General features: G+C 45.8%; 1 protein-coding gene across 6 annotated transcripts in view; it reads right to left on the reverse strand.

Annotated features, from left to right (window-relative positions):
- Positions 1–24,096, reverse strand: part of LOC143926583 (uncharacterized) — a 203,830-nt gene that overhangs the window by 160,768 nt on the left and 18,966 nt on the right. The gene's annotated exons all lie outside the window — the stretch shown is intronic.

Here is a 24,096-nt window from a genome sequence, read left to right on the forward strand (position 1 = left end):
TGCTACCTCGCAAGTTTGGTACCAGTAATGGGAGTAGTGGGTGATGAACGAGGTGATCACCTACTAGAAGCTAGTATGCACCCCAGATATCCCCTCAGATATCGTAGCAAGAGAGAAATATTCTTAGAGCAGGACATGGCATGGGCTTGGTTCCCGTCCTGGACAGGATGGGGTATAGACTTAATGAAGCGACTAAATAACTATACTGGAATAATTAATGATATTTTGGAGAAAAACTCTGATGACATTACTAAGTTAAATCTAGAGACCAGAGCCATCACAAAACAAAAAGAATTACATGAGTTAGCGATTGAAAGTATGAGTGCAGCATTAACAGGACTCTGTGAGACCACAGAAGACTATGAATGTTGTACTTGGATACATAACACCAGCATCGAAGTACCCGATTATTATGACATCATTGCACAACACCGCACGGAAGTAAAGGATCTACAGGAGAAGGCCCGTAATATTGGCCGTGACTGGGATCCTTTTGGTGGAACTTTTAGTTTCTCAGGGTTATTTTCTTGGTTCAAGAAGGCAGCAATGACGATTATAGTAGTGCTTATATTCATATTTCTCATTTATTTGTGTTTTAAGTTGTTTATGTGCTTTTGCAAGAAAGCCAAGGTAAATGCTGTAGAAAAGATGGAACTTTTGTAAGTTGATAAGTTGGATAAGATAGGTGGATTTAGTTTCTTGACATCACCCATCTTTCAGAAAGGCCACTCTTCCTGAATTTTAGATGTTGGTACTATCCAGGGGGATGGGTGTATACCCCTCTGACAACTCGCGGTCAGGGAGAGTACTTTGGACATAGGCCGACTAGAACTTGTTCAGGTGGACCCAGGGTAAGAGGGAGGGGTGATGTCAAAGGGGGAAGTTGTGAGGATCAAGGTATAAGAATAAAAATGGTTGACAGTATATTTCTTATTAATGCTTATCTCGTCTGTTTTCAGTTGTTTTAAAGACATCATTCTTAAAGGCCGGATGGGTGCAGTCACATCCAGTCATGTACACACAAAGAGGAAGCCAGGTCATAAGGGTCAACTGCTGCATCAGCTCTAAGAGCAGAAGACATTGCCTTTTATAGAAGTTGTTTTGTTTCAACATTTTTAACGCCTGTCTTTCCTTTGTGTATATAAGAGCTGTGTGATAATAAAGGACCTCAGAGTAAGCAAGTGCGACCGTCTGAGCAGATATACTGAGAAGTTTTTCCGTGTCTCCTTGCTTAGATAAGACTCTAATAATAATTGGGAAACGGTAACATAACTTGTGAATAGGTGACTTGCAGTAGTCACACCTAACACATCTCTACCTCAGCGATTGTTGCACGCAACACCTGTGCATCCCATGCCTGTGCGGGCAACCATGACCCTCACATGGGTGTACACTTAAGTACATCCCATGTGAATAAGGCCTAACAGTAACGTTCATGTAGGTGGAGAGCAACGTGGTTCACACAAACAGGTGCAGTGGAAACTTGTATTGAAGTAATGCAGGTTCACAACAAATCTGGGGGGCAGGCTGCCCAACTGGGTGCACTCACGGTTTCCAACAACGTGAACAGAGCAGTTACTAGCCGGACTGATAGTGTTTGTGGATTGGGGCAGAATGTGGCCTGGCCGTCTAGTGCCCACTGCCCAGTAGGGAAGATGTCAAAAAGAGTAGCAATCCTACGCTTTCCCTTCTCATCAGGAACCTTTCCCTATCACTACTACGGTTCCTAACAGGTGGGGTACCTTACTCTGCACTACCCACTCACATCAAGTGTGCCAATTCCAGGGGCCAGGGTCCTAAATAAACTCCACCACAAATAAGATGGCTGTCAGAGTCCCATGGGCGGCCAGCATCCAATTGGATCGCTGCTCCAGTGACTCAGGAAACCTTAGAGCAGGGTTCTCCAAATTTTATAAACAAAGGGCCAGTTTAATGTTCTTTAGGCTTTAGGAGGGCCAGACTGTAGCCAGTGGGAGTAGAAAATGACCCGGCACCAGCACCCAATCATTGGTTTTAATGGGAGGAATAGTGCCCCATTGTTACTATCAATGGGAAGAATTGTAACCCATTGATGGTGTCAGTAGGATTAATGGTGCCCTATCATTGGTGTCAGCTGGTGGAATAGTGCCAAGGGGCCAGATAAAGGCAAGCAAAGGGCCACATCCAGCCCCCGGGGCCACAGTTTCAAGACTGCTGCCATACAGGAACCTTGTTCCCCACAACTCCCTCTCCCTCTGCATTGCTGCTGCACTTGAGCGCCACTTGCAGTGGAGACAACAGACTGCACCTGCCTACATACAGACATACATACACATGTATATAAATATATATATGAATACATAAGCAGGGGAGGTCCTGCCACTATGTGAGATTAGGAAAGGGATAAGGACATAAGGTTCTCAAAGTTACGGTTTGAGAGGCTCCAGTGTGTGTATTGTGAGCGGAGGAAGCTGTGTTCTGAGTTTTCTCCAGGTTTTGCAATCCCACATTTGGGCCTGGAGATTGAAGATTCTAAAGTGTCTTGGGTGGGGCGGAACCTTCAATCCCGTGTCCGGACTTTGATGCGTGCCTGCTGTCTGTGTGAGCACACAGGTGTGCACGAATGTTATAAGCCAGGTCTGAGAAGTGTGTGCGTTTTTCAGCGAGGAGGGGTGACCTACCAGGGAGACATGACCCTATGTTGGGGGGGGGGATTTTCTTGCCCACTGGACTGGGAGAGTCAAGATGGCTACATGAGTCCAGAGAGACTGAGAAAGCTGAGGTGACTAGCCGAGGCTAGAGAAGGGGCTGGAGGAAGTTTAAGTTCCCTGAGAAGTGTGCAAGAATCCGGGGGGTGCTGTAAGAACCCTATCTGGGGGCCAGCAGTGGACTGTGACAAAAAGGGCCAAGTGAGCCTGAAGAATCCATGATCTGCAAGACCAAAGAGAACAATGGCGCTGCTGGCAAAAGAACCTGGTGACGCTGCATTTTTTCCAGTCTTTTACTTTGTGAAGTCGAGCCCCCTGCCTGGGCAACATTGGACGGAACCTTGATTTTGTTAAACCTCTCGCTGTCCGTCCCATAGTAGTTTCACTGCTACAGGGCGGCAGCTGTGTGCGGGATCACACACACATATATATATATATTTATATATGTATGTATATGTATATGTATATATATATATATATATATATATATATATATATATATATATATGTATATATATACGTGATCTGGCTATTCTGGGTAGGGAGCGCGCATACTTGCATTGGTATTACAATGCTAATGCATAAAATAAAGGTGTATGCTGTGACCATAAATATCCCTTAACTCTTGATCTGCATACTAAATCTGTGTCATTGACTCAAAAAGCAAAGAAGCCAATGGATCAGTATGACAGCCAGTACTAAGTGAAAGTAAGCAGAAGCAGTCTCCAAAAAACAAAATCGGACAGGGGTTATAACCCTCACTTGCTCTATTCAAAATGAAACAGCATTTTTTTGTGGCTGGCGTGTTTGCATTAAAGTCAATAGGGAGCGTTTTTGCATTAAAATCAATGGGATGGGATTTTACATTGAAGTCAATGAGATGTTATTCTACATTGCAGTCAATAGGGGGCGTATTTGCACTGAAGTCAATAGGACACCATTTTGCATTGAAGTCGATGGGACGCAATTTTGCTTTGAAGTCAATGGGACGTGATTTTAAATTGCAGTCAATAGGAGGCGTTTTTTCATTAAAGTGGTTGTGTACCTGCAAAAAAAAGAAAAAAAAACCTGTAAGGCAAAGGCATAATGAGCTAGTATGCCCCGCATACTAGCTCATTATGAAATACTTACCATAGAACGAAGCGCCGGCATCCCCTCCCGGTCACCGCTGAGGGAGGTGACATGTTCCCCCTGCGTTTCTTACGAGTTTGCGGCTCCAGTGTTGTGAGTGGCCGGAGGCGCCATGATGTCACTCACGCGCAGTCCACTTTCCGGCAAGGAGCTCTGATTTTCTCGCAGCATCCGCCGGCCCTTCAGAGCGAATGCGCCGCATGCAAGGTAAATATCTCCTGAACCGTACAGGTTTAGGAGATGTTCATTTTACCTACAAGCAAGCCTTATTATAGGCTTACCTGTAGATACAAATGTGAAAGCGGGGTATACAACCGCTTTAAAGTCAATGAGACGCGATTTTACATTGCAGTCAATAGGGGGAGTTTTTGCATTGAAGTCAATAGGACGTGATTTTGCATTGAAGTCGATGGGACGCAATTTTGCTTTGAAGTCGATGGGACGCGGTTTTAAATTGCATTCATTGGGGACGTTTTTGCATTGAAGGCAATGGGAATGCGATTTTGCATTGAAGTCAACGGGATGTGATTTTGCATTGAAGTCAACGGGATGTGATTTTGCATTGAAGTCAATGGGACGCAGCATGCTATTATCAGCACGTTTAATTTCCTATCTGCATAACGCCGATAACCTTATTTTTGGCCCGATAATTTTCGGCGGCCGATCTATCGGTGTATCCCTACCCGCCAGGTTTTTATTGCTGTATGTGTCCCCTCTCTATTTGTCCTGTTTCTTATTATTACTAACAGTGAAAAAAAGAAGCAACTCCCATATTTTGGATTCTAGAACAGGGATAAAGGAGAAATCTTCCAATAAGGACACTAATCCTGGTGACAACCAGAGATTCCCTCACTTTGGAGGGATTTCCTTCCACTTCCTGTTGTGGCTATGGGGACAGGAAGTGAAGGGAAATCTCTCCAATGGGTCACAGAAGGCAAAAAAAATAAAAATTGACAGGGGTTATAACACTCTCTATCCAAAATAGAGGGAAAAAAGTTTTGCCTTTAGTTCTACATTAAAAGGGGGTTATAAATGCCTCTCAACTGCAAGTCAGAATGAGCCATAAGAGAAGCCGGGGGGCGGATAGGAGCCCATAGTGTACAAGTGATTGCAGCCTTCTCCTATTAATGGTACAAAGTTTACTCTGCACTGTGTAGGATTACAATGGCTCTATAGCAACAGTCTAATGTTACCTTGGCACTTGTTTGCACGCTACCGGGAAATGCACCGATGTGTTTACACTGCAGCACCTATAAACCTGGAAGACACCTCCGTGTATTCTATGCCACTATCAATAATATATTCCGGTTCCTTTGAAAAAGTCCAGAGATGCTTATCAGAAACTAATAGCATTGGGTGGGGGTGGGGGCTTTGGTAAGCCATTACTAATTTCCTGCTTAGGGGAGTCTCCAGAGTTTCTAAAGAGTTTGAGTTCTGAACATGAATGTGATCAGCAAAAAAGCATTGCTTCTCTGGCCAGTTTGTGATTGTGTGTGTATGTGAGAGCAGGCAAAGGCTTCATGCTTAGTAGTCATACCCATTAAGGGCTCATTTAGACTTACACTTGGGGGGCAGTAAAATCAGGTGGTCAAGCCTTGTTCTTACTGCCCCTTCCCTTAAAGAGTTTACTTAACCCAGGACCCTGCATTCGCTATATCTGGTCTCCCACAGTGCACAGAACATGGAAATGCAATTATTTTAGTAAATATAAACTGCTAAATACCTTTTCTCATCAGCAGTATATAGCAGCCTTGTGACTTCTACATATCTCCCAACTGTCCCTGATTTCGAGGGACTGTCCCTGATTTGGAGCAATGTCCCTCTGTCCCTTATTCTTCCTCATGTGTCCCTCATTTTGGTCTAATCAATATAGTTGTATATAAAATGCACTTTTTATCTTTCAAAAACTGTTTCCCAGCGCTAAACCTTTCATCTGATTTCTAAATTGCTGCATTTGTACATTTTAAAAGCCAATATAAAAGAATAGTAGTGGTTAAAAAAAAAAGCCCTTGTGTGTTTAATTAACCTTTTTTTTTTTGTTAATTCTCCTTTAACCACTTCAGCGTCGGAAGGATTTACCCCCTTCCTGACCAGAGCACGTTTTGCGATTCGGCGCTGCGTCGCTTTAACTGACAATTGCGCGGTCGTGCGACGTGGCTCCCAAACAAAATTGACGTCCTTTTTTCCCCACAAGTAGAGCTTTCTTTTGGTGGTATTTGATCACCTCTGTGTTTTTTATTTTTTGCGCTACAAACAAAAAAAGAGCGTCAATTTTGAAAAAAAACTCATTATTTTTTAATTTTTCCTATAATAAATACCCCCAAAAATATATAAAAAATTTTTTTTTTCCTCAGTTTAGGCCGATATGTATTCTTCTACATATTTTTTGGTAAAAAAAAAAAAAAAATTGCAGTAAGCGTTTATTGATTGGTTTGCACAAAAGTTATAGTTTCTACAAAAAAGGGGATAGTTTTATGGCATTTTTATTAATAATTTATTTTTTTACTAGTAATGGTGGTGATCAGCGTTTTTGATCATGACTGCAACATTATGGCGGACACATCGGACAATTTTGACATATATTTGGGCCCATTGGCATTAATATTATTATTATTCAGGATTTAAAGAGTGCCAACAGTTTGCGCAGTGCTTTACAACATGAGGGCAGATAGTACACTTACAATACAAATCAATACAGGAGGGACTAGAGGGCCCTGCTCGTTAGAGCTTACAATCTAGAATACAGCGATCAGTGCTATAAATTTGCATTGATTACTGTAAAAATGTCACTAGCAGTGAAAGGGTTAACCACTAGGGGCGGGGAGGGGTTAAGTGTGTCCTAGGGGAGTGTTTCTAACTGTCTGGGGGATGGGCTTGTGTGACGTGGACACTGATCGCTGCTCCCGATGACAGGGAGCAGACGATCAGTGTCCTGTCATTAGGCAGAATGGGGAGATGCTGTTTACATCGACATCTCCCCGTTCTTCAGCTCCGTGACACGATCGAGGGTATCCCAGCAGCAATCGAGTCTGCGGGTCCCGTGGGCACGGCCACGGAGCTCGCGGCAGGTGCGTGCGCACATGGCGGGAATTTCAAAGTAACGTAAGTGTGCATTACTTTGTCCAGCCGTGCCATTCCGCCGACGTATATATAGCGGTCGGCAAGTGGTTAAGGCGGTGTGGCAGGGGGTGTGTCCTATGCCTGCATACGTTTTCTAGTAGGTGTCCCTCATTGCCATCTCAAAATTTTGGGAGGTATGCTTCTATCAGTGTCTGATGAAAGCTTGTAGGAGAAGTTTTCATTCTCTGACAGTCCTATGAGGCTGCAGGACTGCTGACCCTCTGGCTGGACAGTGCTGATTGGCCCTGTGTTAATCACATGCACTTTGCCAAAGGAAAAAAAAAACACTATCTAACAATACACACCAAACTGAGCATGCACAGCTTGTCCCCTAGCCTCTGTTCTATCTGGAGATGAATTGGGGACAGTGGAAGAAGGGGAGGATCAGAGAAGACAGGATCAAACAGTCTTCTTACACAATGCGGAGCATTAACCCCTTAGGTTCCACAGTGAGTATAACAAGCATGATTTACTACATATACAGACTGATTTTACGCCTGTGGGTTTAGTAACAGTTTAAGCTGGATGAGGATATATACATGCTGCAGAAAAAATGATCCCCCTGCCACAGAACCCAGACCTATTCAAGCGAAAGGGGCAAACACATGATGCAAGTGGTTAAGGGCTAAAACAGGAGGTGAGGAGGTGACATATCATCTCCTCAATGCCTGTGAAATGCCTTTGAATAGCGATCCACCATGAATCACTTTTCAGAGGTGCATCAATAACAGCCTCAGGTCTAAAGTTAGCCTTATTGTCCTGTTTCTCCTCTCTCTCAAAGCCAGTCTTTGGGGAACATAAGACCGCATTCACCAAGAATAAAGTGGTTGTAAACCCTTATGCCGCGTACACACGAGCAGACTTTTCAACATCCAAAGTCCGACGGAATGATTCCGTCAGACTATTCGATCGTGTGTGGGCTGCAACAGACTTTTGATTCGCAAAAGTCTGACGGACTTTAGAATATGGAACATGCTTCAAATTTTTCCGACGGAACTCCGCCGGACCCGGTCCCTCCGAAAAATTCGCTCGTGTGTATGCTATTCCGACGGACTAAAACCGACGCTAGGGCAGCTATTGGCTACTGGCTATGAACTTCCTTATTGGAGTCCAGTCGTACGTCATCACGTTCGAATCCGTCGGAGTTTGGTGTGATTGTGTGTGGCCAAGTCCGCTCAGTCGAAAAGTCCGTCAGAACTCTGTCGGAACTCCAGCAGAACTCCGGCAGAACTCCTTCGGAAGTCTGTCGGACATAAGTCCTCTCGTGTGTACGGGGCTTTACATACACCCAGGGAAGTGACTGGCCTCAGGAGATATACACAGAGATGAAACAAATCCTCCTACATAAGTTGTACCTGTTTATCTGCAGTCTTCTGTATGTCCTTTCAAAGTTAAGAATTGACACAGCATTCCTGAGCTCCAGAAATCAATGCTTCAATATAGTACAATGTAGATCACTTGGTACAGGTATACCCCACTTTTAAGTGCACAATGGGATTTATTTACTAAAGCTGGGACGTGCAAAATCAGGCTCACTTCTCTATAGAAACCAATGAGCTTCCAGGTTTTATTACCAAAGCTTAATTGAACAAGCTGGGGTTAGAAGCTCATTGGTTTCTATGCAGAAGTGAGCCTGATTTTGCAACTTTCCAGCTTTAGTAAATAAACCCCATTGTGTACTTAAAAGTGGGGTATGCCTGTATTCATTCTAAAGTATGCAAACACAATTTGGATGGCTGCACCTTGAATGCTTTATTTCATACAAAGCCATACATGGATATCATGCAGTAGTGGGGGAAAGGAATGATGACGCATTTTGCGCCCACCTCAGTTTGTATCTGAACGGCCGTTCATCAACCAGACACATTGCGTAATTGGAGGAGATAACGTGTTATTTATTATTGTAAAATTGACAAGGGGCACCAACATAGTTGTATCTTTGATCTTAAATACTGCAGGATAACGGTGTTGTGATAACTTGCCCAAATTAAAAAAAAACAAGCATAATATTTTTCTTGATATTATTATTCTAAAAAAAAAAGCCTTTGAAAATAAGTTTGCAATAACTCCATCAGTATCACCAGCAAAGCAGCTTCATTATTATCTCATTAAAGAAGAAGAGAATTGTGCGCTGCAGTTTGAGATTTCGAAATTCTCCATTACGAACGTTAGTTTACAAGACCAACCGCTTCCGGCTCGTCCTTGCTTCCGAGCATGCGTGTTTGTACTTTGTACTTTTGTCCGACGGACTTGTGTACACACGCTTGGAAAATCCGACAACAGACATTTGTTGGCGGAACATTTGAGAGCATGCTAGCAAACATTTGTTGGTGGAAAGCCCGACAACAAATGTCAGATGGAGCGTACAAATGGTCAGACTTACCGCCAACAAGCTTACATCCAACATTTCCCGTCGGAAAATACGATCATGTGTACGCAGCATAATGCGCCGTACACATGATCAGACATTCCGACCACAAAATCCGTTTTTTTCCGACAGATTTTGGCCGCAACTTGTCTTGCATACACACGGTCGCACAAAGTTGTTGGAAAATGCGATCATTCTGAAAGAGGTGACGTACAAAACCTACAATGGGACTACGTAGAGGCCAGTAACCAATAGCTTTCGTCTCCAAATTTTTTTTGGGCATGCGTGGCACTTTGTGCGTCGGAATTCTCTGCACATTTTGTTTGATTTTGTTGTCGGAAAATTTTAGATCCAGCTCTCAAACTTTTTCCGTCGGAAATTCCGACAGAAAAAGTCCGATAGAGCCCACACACGATCCGATTTTCCAACAACATAATCCGATCTGACTTTTTCTGTCTGAATTTCCGATCATGTGTATGGGGCATTAGAGTTTCAATGTGTATGCAATCAGGCAGGCCCTTGCACTACACGGTTTGGTAAATCTAAAGGTAGATCTAAAGGAAGGATCAGACAACAAAAGTTTTATAGTGTGTATCAGGGGCGGATCCAGGGGGGGGGCAACGGGTCAATTGCCCCCTCCGAGAATACCGCCAGCTGATGACAGCACGGCCGGTTCCGCGGGTCCAATCGCGGCCGGTTCCGCGGGTACCCGCGGGCCGGTTCCGTGAGTCCAATCGCGGCTGGTTCCGCGGGTACCCGCGGCCGGTTCCGCGGGTCCCCGCGGCCGGTTCCGCGGGTCCAATCGCGGCCGGTTCCGCGGGTACCCGCGGGCCGGTTCCGCGGGTCCAATCGCGGCCGGTTCCGCGGGTACCCGCGGCCGGTTCCGCGGGTCCAATCGCGGTCGGTTCCGCGGGTACCCGCGCTGAGTGGACGGGTGAGGGGGGGGGGCGGCTGGTCGGCTTAGGAGGGCTGCTGGCCAATCAGGAAGCCAGCAGGCAGGGGAGCAGGGAGATGACATCATCTCTCACTGCCCTGCATCCCTCCAGTTCCGCCTTCACTGTGTAGGAAGCTGTGTGCAGCAGAGAGATTGCATCATCTCTCTGCTGCCTATCTTCACTCTGGGACCCAACAAAAGACCACCAGTAGGTGACAATCCGCAATGTGTGGCAGGCTACGTGGCAAGTGGCAATCCGTAATGTGTGGCAGACTACGTGGCAAGTGGCAATCCACAATGTGTGGCAGGTGACGTGGCAAGTGACAATCCGCAATGTGTAGCAGGTGACGTGGCAAGTGACAATCCGCAATGTGTGGCAGGTGACGTGGCAAGTGACAATCCGCAATGTGTGGCAGGCTACGTGGCAAGTGGCAATCCGCAATGTGTGGCAGACTACGTGGCAAGTGGCAATCCACAATGTGTGGCAGGTGACGTGACAAGTGACAATCCGCAATGTGTAGCAGGTGACGTGGCAAGTGACAATCCGCAATGTGTGGCAGGTGACGTGGCAAGTGACAATCCGCAATGTGTGGCAGGCTACGTGGCAAGTGTCAATCCGCAATGTGTGGCAGGTGACGTGGCAAGTGACAATCCGCAATGTGTGGCAGGTGACGTGGCAAGTAACAATCCGCAATGTGTGGCAGACTACGTGGCAAGTGGCAATCCACAATGTGTGGCAGGTGACGTGGCAAGTGACAATCCGCAATGTGTGGCAGGTGACGTGGCAAGTGACAATCCGCAATGTGTGGCAGGCTACGTGGCAAGTGACAATCCGCAATGTGTGGCAGGTGACGTGGCAAGTGGCAATCCGCAATGTGTGGCAGGCAACGTGGCAAGTGACAATCCGCAATGTGTGGCAGGTGACGTGGCAAGTGACAATCCGCAATGTGTGGCAGGCTACGTGGCAAGTGACAATCCGCAATGTGTGGCAGGCAACGTGGCAAGTGACAATCCGCAATGTGTGGCAGGCAACGTGGCAAGTGACAATCCGCAATGTGTGGCAGGTGACGTGGCAAGTGACAATCCCCAATGTGTGGCAGGTGACGTGGCAAGTGGCAATCCGCAATGTGTGGCAGGCTACGTGGCAATCCGCATCTGGTGGCAGGCGACGTGGCAAGTGACAATCCGCAATGTGTGGCAGGTGACGTGGCAAGTCACAATCCGCAATGTGTGGCAGGTGACGTGGCAAGTGGCAATCTGCAATGTGTGGCAGGCTACGTGGCAAGTGACAATCCGCAATGTGTGGCAGGTGACGTGGCAAGTAACAATCCGCATTTGGTGACAAGTGACAATCCACATTTGGTGGCAGGCGACATGGCAAGTGACATCCTCAGGGCTCCCACTGATTCTGCAATATGGTGAGTTGAACCATTTAATTTTATATTACAATGTATTAATAGAAATAATGCGCTTCAATCATCCTGACACCATAACAACCATGGTGCCATAATGATTGAAGCGCCAATACCAGCCATTTCCCATATAAATTGCCCCCCAAAAACATATTTTATAGCAGTGCCCCTCCCGAGATTAGGCTCTGGATCCGCCCCTGGTGTGTATGGGGTCTTGGGGGAGAATTTCCTGCCACACCTCCTCTGTAAATCCATCTGGATTCAGTGAAATTCAAGTGATTGTAAACGATCACCTTGTAAAACAACCCATTCAGTTACATTTTTAGAGATAAAAAGGCAAACAATTTTTGTATAGGTATAAAAATACATTAAAAATACCTTTTGAGCGGGGGGGTGGTCAGGAGAAGTTCACTAGCTACATTGAGTTCCCAGCATAGCTAGAGAACTGACCACTGTGCTTAGTGTGGTCAGGTTTTAATAGGAAAGCAGAGGGACTGGCAGGAACACCAGGGATTTCACATAAAGGAAGCAATACAAAGAGAACAGGAGACTTTCTCATACAGGTACATGGTACGGAGGGCACATATCAGGAATATCAAGTGTTGGGGTAACAAACACTTTAAGTCTATCAGTTTTATAGTGAAGCAGGGAGGAGTAGTATGTAGAAATAAGTTTAGAAGGAGAAGGGTCAATCAAAAGGCATTCCAAATGGCATTCCAAATGGGAGAGATATTACGTAGGCCAAATTGAGCCTAGGCCGTATGTCCTGGTTGCAGATACTGAAAATAAGATGGAGGGCGGATTGACCACATGCCAACCAGCGCACAACCATATACGTCGGCGAAATGGCACGGCTGGGAAAATGGGCGTACAGGTATGTCCCCTTTAAAATGCAGCATTGTGGGCACATGCGCGTGTGCCCGTCGCGTGCTCCGTGACTGCGGGACCCGCAGACTAGATGTCTGCTGGGTGCCCGCGAACGCGTCACAGAGCGGAAGAAACGGGGAGATACCTATGTAAACAAGGCATTTCCTCGTTCTGCCTAGTGACAAGACAGAGATCACCGCTCCCGGTCATCAGGAGCAATGAGCTGATCAAATACCACCAAAGGAAAGCTCTATTCGTGGGGGAAAAAAAAAGACGTAAATTTTGTTTGGGTGCAACGTCGCACGACCGCGCAATTGTCAGTTAAAGCGACGCAGTGCCGAATCGCAAAAAGCGCTCTGGTCAGGAAGGGGGTTAAATATTTCCGGGGCTGAAGCGGATGAAAATCAGGACTGGAGTGGAAGGTATCGGATAAAAGTAGGTGTGAGATCAATTTCAATCCATGCTGAAACCAGAATGCCTCATCCGTTTTTTTGAAAAAATTCTCAAAAACTTTGATTGTTCTAGGCTGCTATTTTGGGATTGTTCTAGGCTGCTATTTTGGGATTATTCTAGGCTGCTATTTTGGGATTGTTCTAGGCTGCTATTTTGGGATTGTTCTAGGCTGCTATTTTGGGATTATTCTAGGCTGCTATTTTGATATAGACTACAAATATGTCTGTATCCCTTCATCTCCATTACATGGAGGGCAGGGCTATTGGTCGTTTACAGAAGATAGCTAGAAAGTAAGATATTCTTCAATGAAGCTCACAGGAAGAGATGAAGATATTGCAGATCTTTCTGGAAAGATCAACAGAGATTTTCTGTACCTGACAACAACATTCTTAGCTTGAAAAAAAACAAAAAAACAAATGCAGTCACCACATCTAAAGACTGTAAGCTGCATTGTTGTTCTTGGGTTTAGTTATCCTTTAAGTTATGCTCAATGACATGGTAATACCATAGTTCCCAACTGTCCCTGATTTTGAGGGACTGTCCCTGATTTGGAGCAATGTCCCTCTGTCCCTCATTCCTCCTCATTTGTCCCTCATTTTGGTCTGATCTCTATATAGTTGTATATAAAATGCACTTTCTATCTTTCAAAAAGTGTTTCCCAGCGCTAACCCTTTCATCTGATTTCTAAATTGCTGCATTTGTACATTTTAAAAGCCAATATAAAGGATTAGTAGTGATATAAAAAAAGCCCTTGTGGATTTAATTAACCTTTTTTTTGGTTAATTCTCCTTTAAGGGTGTGTGGCAGGGGGCGTGTCCTATGCCTACATACGTTTGTTAGTAGGTGTCCCTCATTCCCATCTCAAAATGTTGGGAGGTATGCAATATTGACTAGGTTACTACGAGGTCACTTTAACATGCTTTAAAGCGGAATTCCACCCAAGAATGGAATGCTTTAAGAGAAGGTGACCCCCTGACATGCCACATTTGGGGGGGAGTGGATACCCTCTTTTTAAAGGGTTCCAGCTCCCACTTCCTTCAGGCGCACCCTCGGCACCAGAAGGTAGATCACCTCTCCTTCCTCCTTCTAGGCGATCCTCTGGGACACATCACAGGTCCCAGACGATTGCGCGGCCAGTAACGGTGCACGTCGCGGCTCGGGTACAGCGTAGCATGACAGCGCAATTGTCATTGAAAGTGCGAGAGCGATAAAAGCTGAAAATTGGGCTGGAAAGGAAGGGGGCGAAAGTGCCCTGTATTGTAGTGGTTAGCATACCTTAGGTGCTTTTGCACCAGGTCCTTAGTAGGCAAATATGTCCCTGAGAATAATGGTTGCGGGATGACATTGTTGCTGAGGGATGCATTGTTGCTGGGATGGATCAATTGTTGCTGGGATGGATCTATTGTTGCTGGGATGGATCTATTGTTGCTGGGATGGATCTATCGTTGCTGGGATAGATCTATTGTTGCTGGGATGGATCTATTGTTGCTGTCTACAGGTGTCTATTTTACTGCTTTTCCTGTTATCATTAACACATTCCATACACATTACTTAGCACCACAAAATCATACTTGGTTTTGTATTCTCTATAAGGAGTGGTACTAGGAGGTGGATGGGGGTTGGAACCAAGGGACATGCTCGGAGGTGGGTAGAGGTTGGAGACAAGGGGTGACTTGGAAGGGGGGAGTTCCTGCACCTATTCTCTGAGAAAAAAAAGCCCTGATGGTAACTATGATTGTTTCTGGTCCCCAACCTTCCAGGAGTTCGGTAACAGTCCATTATTGACTAGCAGTGCTGACATTTGGGAGCTCTGATTGCCATTTTTTTGGCCATTAAGGCCTCCTAGGGATCATCTCAGAATGTGTTGATATACTCTTTCCATAACCACTGATTTTGCTACCCCTGCCATCTGTGCCAGTGATAACTGTCTCAGGCTGGCCAGACACAAAATTTTAGCCATGGGTGACCCTAATAATATTGCCTGGCTTGACAAACCTCAAATGGGAAATTGAAAGCAGCTGAGCAGAAAAAAAGTTGGCCGAACAGTGACTTTAGCCAATCACCTTTGGCTGTCAGGATACAATAGCCAGCAGTGGGCGATTCATCCATCCATCCATCTATGCTGTTTGGGGAGGATTGGGGATAATTTGATAAATCTACACATGTAAATCTCAAAACAAAAACCTGAAAAGGGTTTGTCCCCAAGAGCTGTCCCCGGAATAGGAGGTAAGGGTATAGCTTCCAATGGGGACACCTGTTCTGAGGACAGCTGTCTAATGCCGCGCACACACAACTGGACTTTTCGACAGCAAAGGTCAGACAGAGCGAATTACGTCGGACAATTCGATCGTGTGTGGGCTCCATCAGACCTTTGCTGTCCAAAAATCTGACGGACTTTAGAAATCGAACATGTTTCAAATTTTTTCGCCGGAACTCCGCCAGACCCAGTTCCTCCGCTCGTCTGTATGCTAGTCCGACGGATGAAAACCAACGCTAGGGCAGCTATTGGCTACTGGCTATGAACTTCCTTATTCTAGTCCGGTCGTACGTCATCACGTTCGAATCCGTCGGACTTTGGTGTGATTGCGTGTGGCCAAGTCCGTTCATTTGGAAAGTCCATCGGAACTCTGTCAAAAGTCTGTCGGAAAGACCATCGTACCTAGTCTGTTGAAAAGTCTGCTTGTGTGTACGCGGCATTAGAGGGGCATTGCCTTGACCTTGGGAGATTTCCTTTGAGGAGACAGGGGGTGAAGGAAAATAACTCCGCTGGTATACAGAGTCAGACAGCAAAAAATAACCCCATAAGGGGTTTTAACGCTTCACTCTTTCCAAAAAAAAAAGGTTTGCTAATACTTACATTTTAAATTCCTATTATAGATTCCCGCTTGCCAAAACAATAGCTCAGTCCGCTACAGGTTTAATGAGCCTCCTGGAAAGTGTCCAATAGCAGTTTGTGAAAAGATCTTATAATTAAAGTCTTGGAAGAGCTGGTGTCACCTTTCTATTTAAATAGGGTAATTGAATGTCCCTGGGAGATGGTCCCTTGTCAGCCAAGCTTAGTCTTCCTGGTGGTCATGTTCTTGGCTGTATCATTTTATAAACAATGGAGCTTTATGCATAAAAAAAAAACACAACACAGAAGAAATAAAGGAGTTGCTCTCAGCAACCATACAAATTTCAGCTATTGTATTTCTGCAACTAGCTAAAAAAAAATTTGGGTTTAATAAAATGATACGTGAGATTGATATATGTGAGCCACCAATTCCAAATTTCTTTTGAAGGGTGCAGGTGCCATGGGCATCAGCTCTCCAGGTCTAGTGAGACCTAACTGCGCAAATTACCCTGACTATTGAAGTGACTTGCTCTGTTCTATGCACGTATTGATGGATGGAGGGAAATCCAGCCTGGTGATGTCTCCATTGTTCTGGTCTGTCATTGCTCTCCGGAGGCCCATGAGCCGAGAGGAAATGGCGCAGTGCCTTTTGCAGTGATTATCAGGTAAATGGCAACTACTCCCACTAACCAGCAATGAAAAGAAGGGCAGTGCACTGATCATCAGTGAGGAGCACTGACCTCCAATGAAGGGTACTGAATATCAATGAGGGGATTCACCACCAATAACGGGCAATGATTATCAATTAATGACACTGATCACCAATGAAGGGCAATAATGGGTGATGATCACCACTGAGAGGCACTAAACACCAATGAGGGACACTGACCTCCAGTGAAGGGTTCTGAATATAAATAGGGGGCAATAAAGGACAATGATTACGTTAGGGGCACTGATCACAAATGAAGGCTCCTGAAAATCAATGAGTGGCATTCACCCCCAATAAAGGGCAATGACTTTCAATGAAGGATACTGATCACCAATGAGGGAGTGTGATCACTACTAAGAAGCACTGACCACTAATAAGGGACACTGATCACCAATGAAGGGCACTGACCTCCAGTAATGGGTGCTGATCACTACTGAGAGGCACTAAACACCAATGAGGGGCACTGACCTCCGGTGAAGCGTTCTGAATATCAATGGGGGGGGGGGCATTCACCAATGAAGGGCACTGATCACTTAGGAGGGGCACTGACCTCCAGTGAAGGGTTCTGAATATTAATGGGGGGGGGTCATTCACCACCAATAAAGGGCAATAATTACCAGTTAGGGGCACTGAACACCACTGTGGAGCACTGACCACTAATGAAAGACACTGATCAGCAATGAAGGGCACTCACCTCCAATGAAGGGCACTGACAACCAATGAAGGATACTGATCACCAATGAGATCCATTTAACACCACTGAGGAGCACTAAACACTAATGAATAGCCCTGATCAGCAATGAAGGACACTGACCTCCAATGAAGTGCACTTGCCATTGCCACTAATGAGGGGCAATGATCACCAATGAGGGGAATTGACAACAACTAAGAAGCTCTGACCACCAATGAAGGGTACTGAATATCAATGAAGGGCATTCACCACCAATAAAGGGCAATTATTATCAATGAAGGACACGTATCACCAATGAAGAGCACTGAGCTCCAATAATGGGTGCTGATCACCACTGAGAGGCACTAAACACCAATGAGGGGGGGCACTGACCTCCAGTGAAGGGTTCTGAATATCAATGGCGGGGGGTGGGGGGGGGACATTCACACCAATAAAGGGCAATTATTACCATTTAGTGGGACTGATCACCAATGAAGGGTACTGAATATCAATGAGGAGCATTCACCACCAATAAACAGCATTGATTATCAATGAAGAATACTGATAATCAATGAAGGATATTGGTGATCACCAGTGAGATCCACTTACCACCACTGAGGAGCACTAACCACTAATGAATTGCACTGATCACCAATGAAGGGTACTGACCTCCAGTGAAGGGCACTTGCCACTAATGAGGGGCAATGATCACCAATGAGGGGAATTGACAACCACTGAGAAGCTCTGACCACCTTCTGATTACCAATGAAGGGCACTCACCACAAATGAAGGGCATTGATCCTCAATAAAGGTTACTCATTGAGGGTTACTGGCAACCACTAAGAAACGCTGATCACCAATGAAGGGCACTGATTATCAATGAGAGGCACCAATCACCACTGAGGGGCACTGACTACTACAAAGGAGCTCTGACCACCATTGAGGGCCACTGGTCACCAGTGAGGGACACTGACCACCAATGAAGAGCACTGATCACAAATGAGGCGCCCTATACCACCGGCAAGGAGAAGACGCCTTGGTGCAACATTTGGAAATAGCGAGCAACTGTTTTCATGAATGACCCTCTGCATGTGTCAGTCACCAAATCCACTCGAACTCTCTTTTTTTCTGCATTGATAAACTGCAGTAATGGGTTTCATTTAACATATCTGAGCGACAAAGAATTCCTTATGTTTTCTGTATCAGCTAAAAAGATGGTCCTTCTTTTCCTACTATTGCTAGACAAATCTGATTGGCCGTAGTAGGTAGAAATACAGACTGATGAGAGTCCAAGACTATCTTTCCTCACACAAACTGGCGTTATATCCTTTGTAGGTGGAGTGGCCCTTTAGTAGTCCTTGTGACACCTCTCCCCACATTGATGCCAGCTGCCTCTATCTCTGATCCTATCACCCCACTGTTTGTGCACTGTTTTAACCTGTTGCATAGGTAAGTGACACCAGAGTAATTTACCGGTATTTACACAGCACACAAAGTAACGAGGTGTCACTTGACTGAGGTAACACGATAATATTAAAAGCACCAAGATGACAGATGAAAAAAAAACTGAAAATCCAGAATTTCCAGCAGTTAACTATAGTACATGGTTCCATCCAGGCTGGGATGGCAAACTGGCAAGATGGGCAATTGGCAGAAGTGCTGATTAGTCTGCGCAGAAGGAAAAATGTCTATACACTATATACTGCAAACATTGAGGCTCATTTAACCATGTGTTCCTCCTCTCTTCCTCTACAACTGCAGTGCCGCTGTGGATAGCACCACCTGCAGTGGAGAAAGTAGACTGCACCTGCCTCCATCCCCATCCATCCCCCCGCCTCTTTAACAGAGGCTGTCCTCAGGATCACAACAACATGAAAACAACAATAGCAATAGACACACAATTGACTATAGTTAACCACTTCCCGACCGCCGCACGACGATGTACGTCGACAGAATGGCACAGGCAGGCATAAGGGCTTACATGTACGTCCCTGCCTTCCCGCGGGTCGGGGCCCGATCGGGCCCCCGCTCGGTGCCTGCGGCGGTCGGTATTCGTTCGGGAGCGATCCGGGATGAGGGGGCGGCCATTCATTCATGGCCACCCCCTCGCGATCGCTCCCGACGAATAGAAATGCTCGGTGACATCACTTCCTCTCCTGTAATGTAAACACAGGCAGAGGAAGTGAAGTAATCTCTCCTCGTGTCGGTCTTTTTCATTCCGGCACCGAGGAGAGAGGATCGGTGAGTTGCACCCAACACTACACTTACAGTAGAACACGCCAGGCACACTTTTCACCCCCCTGATCACCCCCCAATCACCCCCCAATCACCCCTGCCCCCCCCCCCCCCCCAGTCACAGTGACACCAATTGCATTTTTTTTTATTTATTTTCTTTTTTTTTTGCATTGGTGTCATTTGTGACTGTAATAACTGTTAGGGCAGTTAGGGTTAGCCCCCTTTAGCTCTAGGGTGCCCCCCTAACCCCCCCAATAAAGGTTTAACCCCGTGATCACCCCCCGTCGCCAGTGTCACTAATAAGCGATCATTTTTCTGATCGCTGTATTAGTGTCACAGGTGACGCTAGTTAGGCAGGTAAGTATTTAGGTTCGCCGCAGCTTTTTATAGCGTCAGGGACCCCCATATACTATAGCCCCCTGATTGCCCCCCAGTTAACCCTTTCACCAGTGATCACCATATAACTGTTACAGGTGACGCTGGTTGGTTAGTCATTATTTTTTTTGTTTCAGGGCACCCGCTATTTATTACCTAATAAAGGTTTAACCCCCTGATCACCCGGCGGGTGATATAAGTTTGAGGGTCAGATAAGGTCTGCGTCGCCCCAGCGTCAGGTTAGTGCCAGTACCGCTAACACCCACGCGCAAAGCATACACCTCCCTTAGTAATATAGTATCTGATCAGATCTATATTAGCGTTGCCAGCATTTTAGGTTTCCCAAAACGCATTGTTAGCGGGATCAGCCCAGATACCTGCTAGCACCTGCGTTTAGCCCCTCCGCCAAGCCCAGCCCAGCCCACCCAAGTGCAGTATCGATCGATCACTGTCACTTACAAAACACAACACACATAACTGCAGCGTTCGCAGAGTCAGGCTTGATCCCTGCGATCGCTAACAGTTTTTTTTGTAGCGTTTTGAAACAGTCGCTGACAGGCTAGGTGCTTTTTTACCTGTGAGTCTCACTAGTGTACCCCTAAATTTAGAGCCCAAAATGGCAAAGCGAAGGTACACTAGTGAAGAGGCCTACACGTTTCTGAGTATGACAGATAGTGAAGAGGACGTCACTCATCTGTCAGATTCAGGCTCAGAATACGATCCTGTAGAGGACAGCGGCTCCATGACAGATAGCTCTGACGACGGAGATGAGGCCTCTGTTAAGGACAGGTGTGCCCAATCCCGAATGTATTCTGTTGTTGAGGTGCAGGAACCGCAGGTCACTCGTATGGAGCAGAGACGTACTAGAGCCGCTCATCCTTCTGGTGAACTGGCAAGCACCAGCGGCCTGGTACACCCTGGACCTACATCCAGCACTGCAGTAACACGTGGTGACGTGGCGAGTCCCATAAGTGCAGTTCAAGCTGGCGAGGTGGCAAGCACAAGTAGTTTTCCCCGCTGCCACCAAGAAGAAGACAAAGACAGGCCCGTCGTACCCATAGTGCCCTTCCTGCAGAATTCGCCAATCCTATTTGGGTGCCCACCACTTCTGCAGAACCCATACTTCCCCCATTCACTGGCCAACCTGGCATTAACGTGGAAACAGTTGATTTTACGACACTTGACTTTTACTCACTGTTTTTCACTGAAGATCTCTATAGATCTATTGTGGACCAAACCAATTTGTACGCTGCTCAACACATCGCCACTATTCCCCAGTCCTCCCTTGCCAGACAATGGAAACCAGTTACGGTTTCCGAATTTAAAATCTTTCTGGGCCTCTCCCTCAACATGGGCATAACCAAAAAGAGTGAGTTGCGGTCATATTGGTCCACTGACCCAATTCACCATATGCGCGTGTTCTCTGCTTCCATGTCCAGGGCACGATACGAGATGATTTTGCGGTTCATGCACTTCAGCGACAATGAACTCTGTCGTCCTCGTGGAGACCCTGAATACGATCGGCTCTACAAAATTCGGCCCCTCATAAACCACTTCAACCAACGTTTTGCAGACTTGTTTACTCCCGATCAAGTTGTCTGCGTTGATGAGTCCCTGATTAAGTTTTCTGGTCGCTTGTCATTCAAACAATACGTCCCCAACAAGCGTTCCAGATACGGGGTCAAGATGTATAAGCTCTGTGACAGGGCCACAGGCTATACACGTAGTTTCATGGTTTATGAGGGTAAAGATAGTCACGTAGAGCCGGAGAACTGCCCTGACTACATAGGAAGCGCTGGCAAGATAGTGTGGGACATGGTGTCACCCTTATTCGGAAAGGGGTACCACTTGTACGTGGACAATTATTACACAATCGTGCCACTGTTTAGTCACTTGTTTGATCAGCAGATTGGAGCATGTGGCACCGTGCGACCTAATCGCCGGGGCTTTCCCCAGCGGCTTGTAGAGTCCCGTCTTAGGCTGGGGGAGAGAGCCTGCTTGCACAGTAATAATTTGCTCGCTATGAAGTGGAGGGATAATAAGAATGTTTTCGTTCTTACCTCCCTTCATGCAGACACGACGGTCCAAATTCCTACGGCGACTGGTATTGTGGAGAAACCCCTCTGTGTCCACAAATATAACCTTAACATGGGAGGGGTGGACCTCAATGACCAGTTGTTGGCGCCGTATCTAGTTGCCCGTAAGGCCAGACGCTGGTACAAAAAAGTGTCTGTTTATTTATTCCAATTGGCTATACTGAATGCTTATGTACTACACAAAGCTTCAGGACGGACTGGATCCTTCCTCAAATTCCAGGAGGATATCGTCAGAGCCCTTCTGTATCCAGGCGGTGCTCCACCTCACCTTCCCCTACCAGATGCAGTAAGCCGGCTGCATGAGAGGCATTATTCTTATGTCCTCCCGAGTACCCCTACCCAACTAGCCCCCCAAAGAAAATGTCGTGTCTGCAGAAAGCGCGGATATAGGCGTGACACCCGTTCTTATTGTCCCCGCTGTCCTGGCAATCCTGGTCTTTGTCAGGGTGAGTGTTTTGAACGCTACCACACACTAGTTGAGTATTAGCGTAGGGTACAGCATTGCACAGGCTAGGCACACGTTCACAGGGTCTCCCAAGATGCCATCGCATTTTGAGAGACCCAAACGGCTGGAACCGTTACAACAGAAGTGTTAAAGTTACATAAAAAAGTGTTTAAAAAAAAAAAAAAGTAAAAAAAACAAAAAAAAAAAAAATATATAAAATAAAAAAACCAAAAATAGTTGTCGTTTTATTGTTCTCTCTCTCTCTATTCTCTCTCTATTGTTCTGTTCCTTTGTACTGTATTCTATTCTGCAATGTTTTATTGTTAACCATTTTTTGTTTTCAGGTACGCCATTCAGCTGTAGCGTGGATTTATTTATCTTGACAGCAACAGCGTTTGCTCCCACGATATGTAAAGCCACGACTTCAGCGCTGTCGGAGGTGATTTCACCAGCACAGTTAAAAAAGAGCATATATGCCGCAGCATGGGGGCATAAGGGGTGGAGGAGCGATTTTGCTCCTAATGCCGCGTACATACAGTCAAAATTCCGACGGAGGGCTTGCCCGTGGAAAAGTTTGAATGTATGTACGCGGCATAACTTTTTTGCTGGAGGATGCCCCCATGCTTCGGCATATATATATTTTAGGCACAGATTGTGTTAAATGTGTTATTTTTTGCTATTTTTTTTGTATTTGCTTTGCAGGTATGGTAAGTCCTACTGTTATACTGTAATGTTACTTTGTTTTATTGTTAACCATCATTTGCTTAGCAGGTACGCCATTCAGTTGCAGCGCGGATTTATTTATCTTGACAGCAACAGCGTTTGCTCCCATGATACATAAAGCCGCGACTCCAGCACTGTCGGGGGTGATTTCACCACCACAGTTAAAAAAGAGCATATATGCCGAAGCATGGGGGCATAAGGGGTGGAGGAGCGATCTGCTCCTACCTTTTGCGGGAGGATGCCCCCATGCTTCGACATATATAAATGGTGCATGTATGCCCACCATTAAAAGTGGGTGGATGAAGGGTGGTATCTAATGGTGGGCATACCCACCGATCAATATTTTTTTTCGTTCAGCCCACAGGCTGCATGAAAAAAAAATTACAATATATGCCCAACCAGTTCCAGCAACATACTGGTATGTTGCGGGACTTTGAGTGCTTATACCAGAATGATGCCTGCAGGTTTAGGTATCATCTTGGTATCATTCTTTTCAGCCAGCGGTCGGCTTTTATGTAAAAGCAATCCTAGCAGCTAATTAGCCTCTAGACTACTTTTACAAGCAGTGGGAGGGAATGTCCCCCCCCCGCACCATCTTCCATGGTTTTCTCAGGCTCTCCTGTCCCAACAGGGAACCTGAGAATGCAGCCGGTGGTTCCGCCAGCTGACCATAGAGCTGATCAGAGACCAGAATGGCTCCAATCATCTCTATGGCCTAAGACACCGGAAGCTACGAGCATTTCATGACTTAGATTTTGCGGGATGTAAACAGCGCCATTGGGAAATTGGGAAAGCATTTTATCACACCGATCTTGGTGTGGTCAGATGCTTTGAGGACAGAGGAGAGATCTAGGGTCTGATAGACCCTAATTTTTTTTAAAAAGAGTACCTGTCACTACCTATTGCAATCATAGGGGATATTTACATTCCCTGAGATAACAATAAAAATCATAAAAAAATATATATAAATGAAAGAAACAGTTTAAAAATAAAATAAAAAAGCAAAATAAATAATAAAAAAAAATAAAATAAAAAAAA

This window comes from Lithobates pipiens, unplaced genomic scaffold (genome assembly GCF_037356315.1).
Source record: "Lithobates pipiens isolate NorthernLeopardFrog02 unplaced genomic scaffold, aLitPip1_a1.2 Scaffold_23, whole genome shotgun sequence".
In the NCBI taxonomy this organism is placed as follows: Eukaryota; Metazoa; Chordata; class Amphibia; order Anura; family Ranidae; genus Lithobates; species Lithobates pipiens.